Here is a 6,424-nt window from a genome sequence, read left to right as displayed (position 1 = left end):
AGGCCAACTTCAGGCCTGCCGTGCACGGTTCGCCACAATATGCTGCAGCAGCCATCACTCCCGTGCCAAATGCCTTTGGAAGACGGAAGTGAAACCGGTTCTTAGAGGGTAAAGCGCCTTGGAGCAGTGCTTCTGGGTACACACACTTTACACAGGTGCAAAGACAGCCAGAGGTGTGACCCCGCAGGCTTCCGTGGGCAAGGGCTACCATGCTAGCTAACCTGACACCAAAAGGACTGGCTTAGCTAGGGTTTCTATTGCGACAGTGAAACACCGTGACCAGAAAGCAAGTTGGGGAGGAAAGGGTTTATTTGGCTTACACTTCAGCTTTGCTGTTCATCACCGAAGGAAGTCAGGACAGGAACTCAAACAAGGCAGGATCCCAGAGGCAGGAGCTGATGCAGAGGCCATAGAGGGGAGCTGCTTAGTGGTTTGCTTCCCCTGGCTTGCTCAGTCCACCTTCTCATAGAATGCAGAACCAGCAGCTAAGAGATGGCACCACCCACCACGGGCTGCCCCTCCCCCCGCCCCCACGTTGGTCGCTAAATGAGAAAATGCCTTACAGCTGGATCTCGTGGAGGCATTTCCTCAACTGAGGCTCCTTCTTCTGATGACTCTAGCTTGTGTCACGTTGACGCACAAAACCAGCCAGTAGAAGGAGGCAATCAGAAAGCTGACGGCAGAAGGTAAGAGGCGAGGCAGAGATGTGCCTCCCACACTGAGCACAAACCATGAGGACGTGTGTGTCTCGTGAGGTGTTTATCAAAGGACGACTACCACAGAGAAGACCCTCACTGACCCACAGGATAACTGACCCTAAGATGTCAGTCAGCCTGCTTCCCTGGCACCCAGTCTTCTCAGGTGGCTGGAAATGGGGGTCAGACATGAACTCAACAGCATCAAGTTTCCTTCACCAGAGTGCACCAATGTGGCCTCCCTTCCTGGGACCCCCAGCTACCCAGTTACTACTGACTTACATTAGCTTCCTTCTCTAGTGCAAGGGTCAGCAACTAGACATAGAAAGTTCCTCGATGTGTTAGTCAGGATCTCTAGAGGAACAGAACCAAAAGAATGGGTTTACTAGAAAAGGGGATTTCCTCAACTGGCTTACACAACAGGTCCTGGGTAGTCCCGGGAGGCTTGTCTGCAAACTGCCATCTTGCTGGCCCGCCCCCTTTTGAAGAAGTATCATTTCAAGATGAGGGCATGACTTTGATTTAAATCCTTAGGCTGGGTCAATCCACGAAGGTAAATGTCTCAGCATTTCCCAGTCTGCTGCTGAAGACGTGGAAAATCGTGGCTCATGGGAAAGACGAGGAAGCTGGGTTCTGATGTCAGTGGAGGATGATGGGACCACTACACTCACCCACAAGAAATGGGGATAGGCAAGCAAGCAGCGCTGCTTTCTCCTCAGACAATCTTATTTCTGGGCCACCACTAGAAAGTGCTGCCCACTATGGGGGGTGAGGGGGCAGGGGCATGTGGAACATTCTCCCCTCAGCTAATCCTTCCTGGAAATTCCATCACCAATCTCAGAGGCAGGACTCTTGACTTGAGATCCAATCAAGCTGACAATCAGGAAAAAGCATCGCACTCAGGCCATGAACCTGAAGTCTCTTCCTGCAGTATCATCAAATATGATCTTACAGATGTGGTGTCCCTCACACATGAGAATGCAATTCACAAATAAGAGACTCGTTTCCCAACAAAACGGTGTAGCAATGAGACGTGACTGTGAAATTCACAGGGTTTTCCAGATAGCAATCTACCCAGAAGTATTTGACTTTCAAAAAAGAAAAAGCAATATAATAACCTACACCGACTCAGCCATTGGGGCAGGAAGCGGACAAGACCCTCCGACAGGGAGATGCTGTCATACAGAATGTAACATCTATACATCACAACACGCCAGTCATCAAAACTGCCACCTCACCCACTCCTCCTTCAGGACATAGAGCCAGGACTCAAGAGATAAAAAATGAGACCGACTCTTTCCAGTATTACAGTTAATAACTCTCTCACAGAACTCCGTACTATTATCAAGAATGTTTCTACAGGAGCACATAAGATGGTTGGAGTAAACTGAAAGTTAAGCCTGTTACTAAAATAAACTTGGCTCTCTAAGTCACTACACTGTGCACAGGGAGGGGTTCTTGTTCTGGCTGGGTGACAAGCGAGATTGGTATAGTCAGATCGGTTTGCTGCTACACACAGGGGTCAACAAGGGCTGCGCTGAACCAAGGGCTTCTCTAGGCGGCCTCGTCAAACTCTCCAGTTTAACAGTGAGAGTTAGTAAGCAACTCAGTTAAGGGCCCACTCTTCCAGAATGAAGATCCTGGCTACTGAAGAAAAACCTCAAATAAAGAAGTTAGAGCACAGTGCGATGCAATTATGCGGGTTCTCTGCACTGCCTGTGCTGTGGATCGGTGCCTGGAGAAACTACTCTTTCCAAATCCACATGCCCTGTCACCTTATGCTCAAAAGTGTTGGTGGCAATGATCTTTACAGTTAGCATTATAGAATATTCGGGAGGGACTAACTATAAATAAAACCAGAAGAATTAGCTCTAATAGAGATAAGAGTAGCTGTTAAGACTTTGGGTCTCCCTTTGAGGGGAAAAAAAGGTGAGAATTTCTCTGTGTCCAAAAAAAAATAGTTAGAAGCATAAACGTATCTATTTATATATTTAAATATATATAAGCAAATAAAGGTATTGTTGCTGAACAGAAATTTAAGGCTGCACAGAAGGATGTGTAGAATACTAGGTGGCTAAAACTGGACAGCGTACTAGTTAAGGATTTCTAAGTCGAGTGTGCCACACTCCTCATATCCAGCCTCGTGTCCCCTCCCCCCTGCTTTTCCAGTGTTTCTCATCCGTGACCAGTGTCTACCTTAAAGACCCTCTGCTTGAAGTACCTAGATTCATTTGATTTCCTAAATGGATGTTCGTTGATAACCATCTGCATTAGTTTGCTTTTGGTGCTGCGACAAAACACTGACCAGAAGCAACTTGGGAAGGAAAGGATTCATTTGCCTTACAGCTTATAGTATGTCATCAATACATACCATATCATACAAAGTGGAAACTCAAGGCAGACGCAGTATCTGGGACCGTGGAGGAACCTGCCTACTGGCTTGCTTCCCATGGCTTCCACAGCTACTGTTTTCTATAGGCCAGGCACACCTGCTAGGATGGTGTCTCCCCCAGCAGGTCTTGCAGGACTGGTCAGGTCAATCTGATGGAGAAAATTCCTTAATTAAGATTCTCTCTTACCAGGTATGTCTAAGTTTGTACCAGGTAGACAAAAAACTAACCATCTGTGGTGGTTTGAAAGAAAATGGTTCCCAGAGGGAGTGACAGTATTAGGAGGTGTGGCCTTGTTGGAGGAAGTGTGTCACTGTGGGGGTGGGCTCTGGGTCTCTTTTGCTCAAGCTTCCCCCAATGTGACACTGAGACCACTTCCTGTTGCCTGTAAGATATAGGACTCTCAGCTATTTCTCCAGCATCATGTCTGCTTGCACACCGCCATGTCCCACCATATCCATCCAATGATAATGGATTGAATCTCAGAACTGTAAGTGAGCCACTCCAATTAAGTGTTTTCCTTTATAGGAGTTGCTGTGGTCATGATGTCTCTTCACAGCACTAGAAACCCTAAGACACCTCGTACTGTTCCATGAACTCTTGGTGTTTCTCTATTCCACCTGCAAGCTTGTTTCGGCTGCTTAGTTCTAGGTTTACCCAGCAACCTCTCGTTACTTGTTGGACCCTGAATTTTAGAATAATTCATAAATGAAATTTGAGTGTTATAAGAAAGATATTTTCCCCCAAAGACTAGTCAGTGGATGTGAGAGCTTTAGAATCTCAGACCTCCTTAACCCAAGTTCAAGGTCTGAGACTTCCTAGAGCTAATCAGAATGCTCCAAGTTTAGCTGTCACCTAGGCTGGCTGCTTCACGGTGTTATCCTTCTTCCTACAGCAGCCCTTCAGGAGTCTTGGCCTCAGTTCCCACCTCCTCTCTTCACCACAGCCCAGAATTTTACTTCCTAAGTCTGAAGACTGGCAAAAATCAAGTCATCCCTCTGCCAGCTCTTCCAAACTAGCTAAGGTATCCAAGTTCTCTACACGGGAGTTCCTCTTTCCTCCACATTCTGTCTGCTTGGAAACTTGAAAGTGTTTGATGTTGCTTTTACTTTTCTTCCATGAAAAGTCAGTTCTCTCTTAAGAAATCCTAAGTCTCCAGGCATGGTGGTGTATGCCTTTAATTCTAACATTTGGGAGGCAGAGGTAGGTAGATCACTGTAAATTCAAGAATAGCCTAGTCTACACAGCAAGTTCCAGAACAGCCAGGGATATATAAAGAAATCTTATATCACAAAGAAAAAAAAGAAAAGAGAAAAGAAATCAGAAGTTAGTTTAAACAGCAAGCTAAAAGGACAGCTGTAGATTGTGAGAATAAATATCAATGGGAGCAATGAAGATTCTCTTCCTCTAAAGCAGTGGTTCTCAACCGTTCTAACACTGCGACCCTTTCATACAGTTCCTCATGTCATGGTGGCCCCTCCCCAGCCACAAAACTATTTTTGCTGCTTCTTCAGAACTGTGATTTTTCTGCTGTTATGAATTGTAATGTAAATATTTTTGGAGTTAGAGGTTTGTCGGGGTCATGACCCACAGGTTGAGAACTGCTGCTCTCCGACACTATCAGAGCCATTGAACTGACACCGCAGGTGAAGGCTCTTGCCATCAATCCTGATTGTCTGAGCCTCAGTCCCACAACCCTTAGAATGGAGGTGGACAACCCACCTCTGCAAGTCCTCTGAGTCCACTTTGTAGCACAAGTACACCCACACATACACACCAATAAATAATAAAAAGTTTTTTTAAAAGAAAATCAAAGAGATTCTTATAGCTTCTGGTATATAACTTAAAACTTTCTTTTATCCCAGCGTCAAGTTTAATTTCTCAACCACTGTCAAATTTTCATGTTTCATTCTGGATGTGAACGTATTTGTGCAAGATTTAGACATAAGCATATAAGAAAGTAATAATTAATACTGTTTGCATAACTTTAACAGACAGAAACATAATGAAGTGGAAAGAATCATTGTTGCCCGAGTTCCTTTTCAGGGGTACAGAGTGAACTCTGAAGATAAAACTCTGACAATGCGCCAGCCATAAAGCATGGGACAGAGAAGAGTCACCGTAAGACAGAGGGGGGACCAGACGTTCTGCTGTGATAAAGCTCAAACCCAACCTCCTGCTCTTGCAGCTCTAGTCGTGATGACAATGACCTTTAACGTTATTGTATTACAATCCCTTTCCGTTCAGCTCAACCCTGTGCACAGAACTCTCAGTTCTGGTTTCTGTCCTATTTTAATTTTCGCTAAGATCACAGTAAATCAAATAAAAGGGTAATAATGGCCAGCCCCGGATCTTAAGTGTCCTTTCTCAGGTTGGTATCCAAGTAGGGTATCTTCAGCTTGCCACATGTGGTCTTCCCCTGGGACAGTCTAACAGATGTGTCAGTTCGTGAGAAAAATAAATACCCCAGTGCATGGTTTAAGAGACAAAATATCACCTCTGATCAACAGCAATCCAAAGATGACCAGTGGATGGACATAATGTGATAGCGGGGGGTGGGGGGTGGACAGGAGAGCAAACTGTCACACTGAATCACCATGGTGATTTGAAAGAAAATGACCCCCAAAGGGAGAGGCACTATTAGGAGGAGTGGCCTTGTTGGAGCGAGCTCTGAGGTCTCTTTCCTCAAGTTTCCTGTGGCCTGCAAGACACAGTGCTCTCTGCTCCAGCACCACATCTGCCTGCACTCTGCCATGCTCCCCTTCGTGATCAGTGTGGACTGAACCTCTGAAACTATAAGCGAGCCACCCTCAATTAAATGTTTTCTTTGTAAGAGTTGCCGCAGTCATGGTGTTTCCTCACAGCAGTAAAAGCCCTGACCAAGGAAAGCACCATGGTCACAGAACAGCAATGCCAAGAAACATCCCACACGGTGCCAGGAAGGGGACTCGGAGGGTAAAGTGTTTGCTGTGCGAATATGACAGCCTAAACTCAAATCCCTAAACCAATGCAAAAGCCGGGCACAGTGGCATGCACCTGTCACCCCACTGGGGTAGAAACAGAAGGACCCCAGGGGCTTGCTGGTCAGTCAGCCTAGGCAAAACAGTGAGCCCCAAGTTCAGTGAGAGACTCCGCCTCAAAAAGTCAGAAGAGCTAGAGAGATGGGTCAGTGGTTCACGGCACTGGCTGTTCTTCCAGAGGACCAAGGTTTTGTTCCTAGGTTCCACAATCATCTGTAACTATAGTTCCAGAGGATCCAACCCTCCCCTTGCCTTTTTAGGCAGTGCACACATGTGGTGCACAGGCACACAGGCAGGCAAAACACCCAGACACAAGAGG

The sequence above is a fragment of the Myodes glareolus genome, chromosome 17, assembly GCF_982192425.1.
Source record: "Myodes glareolus chromosome 17, mMyoGla1.1, whole genome shotgun sequence".
In the NCBI taxonomy this organism is placed as follows: domain Eukaryota; kingdom Metazoa; phylum Chordata; class Mammalia; order Rodentia; family Cricetidae; genus Myodes; species Myodes glareolus.
The sequence above is the reverse complement of the archived record's forward strand: the minus strand, read 5'-3'. Positions refer to the sequence as shown.